We start from the raw sequence: 1,489 nt of genomic DNA, 5'->3' as shown, positions 1-1,489 counted from the left end.
ACCACGCGCCGGCCGTTGACCGGCGGCGATTTTCCAACGTTGTCAAAAAATTATGATTTTTCACAGGTACATGTGGAATTTCATACTGATCATCACGGTATGTTCCGTTTTCCGAAACGAGTTCAGGATTGGCCGGAATCTGCGATTTTCCGAGCGACTGGCCGGAAATTGCGATCGCCGGTGATGGCGCGTCCGGAGTCGGAATTGGATGATTTTTTAGTCGCAAGTAAAGGATGCGTCCCCTTACAATACTTGCCCAGTAAAAACTGAGCCCAAAGTGACCTCTGAGATCGGAACAGCCACCAGAGCTTCATGGAGAAGGTGTCCACCACATCCTGTAATCTCCTAAAGCCGAGGCCTCCCTCATCAGTAGGAAGGCAAATTGCCTTCCAACTCCTCCAATGTAGACGTCGTGCTTGATCCTTAGAATCCCATAGGAATCGGGCGAAGATGCTCTCAAGTTTCTTCAGCACTGCCTTGGGCGGTTGCATAATCTGAAGAAGATGTAAAGGTATGGAAGAAAGTACTGACCTCGAAAAAGGTTTTAATGGTTTAGGGGTTTAGGGTTTAGGGTTTAGGGTTTAGGGTTTTTTTTAAGCAAATACCACTAGTGTGGTTTATTTTATATAATGAAAAGCGGGAAAACAAATAGAGGAGGGGGGCATGGACCTGACCTCCAGAAAATGTAAATTGTAACAAATATTTGAAGATAAAATGCAATCACAGTAAACAAGATACGAACAAAAACTAATGATAGGTACTCAAGGGTATTCCCGAGGGTAAATCTTCGGGTGGTAGTACATAGACATTGATCGAGTCACGCGTCTGGTTTGAAACATTTCTGGATCATAGTAGTCTGCGATGTCTGGCTCACTCGTTGGAGAGGGGTCTCGCCTGCGTGTAGGAGCCCGCTTTGTTGATAAGTACTGTTCAGATGGTGGTGCACTGAATGTCGGGCGAAAAGAGGGTGCATCTGATCTCATTGTACTAGTCGTAGGTGTGTCTAATCTCATGGTGTTCTGTGCTACGACATCTGAATCGTGGGAGATTGACCTGCTTGCTGTAGGGACATCGTCTTCCGCATTTTGCATGCAATTTCCAAGGCCCATGCCATCCATGTCTCTCGGTATATGTTCTTTCACCTTATTGTGTGTAGGAGCTGTGATAGAAGGACTAAGTGAAGGTGTCTGCGTAGGAGTCTTACTCACAGAAGGTCCCTCCCCAAAGAGCTTAAAAACCAAGTCCTCAATAGCAAATCTCATGGTAGATCCAACTTTCATTCCATGGTCCTTCTTAAAGTGATCAATCAGCATATGCTTGACACCATGTCGCTCTGAGCTGATCTCAGCCAACAACCCCTGTGCAAGAGTGGTTTGAGGAACTGTCCCAGTACCTGAACCCTGCGCTGACTGAGTACTATCTGTGTGTCTTTAATGGTGGAGAACTCATATGTGTCGGATCAGGGGGCAAATCAGTAGTAGCTGTGGGA

The sequence above is a fragment of the Olea europaea genome, unplaced genomic scaffold, assembly GCF_002742605.1.
Source record: "Olea europaea var. sylvestris unplaced genomic scaffold, O_europaea_v1 scaffold1098, whole genome shotgun sequence".
NCBI lineage: Eukaryota > Viridiplantae > Streptophyta > Magnoliopsida > Lamiales > Oleaceae > Olea > Olea europaea.
The sequence above is the reverse complement of the archived record's forward strand: the minus strand, read 5'-3'. Positions refer to the sequence as shown.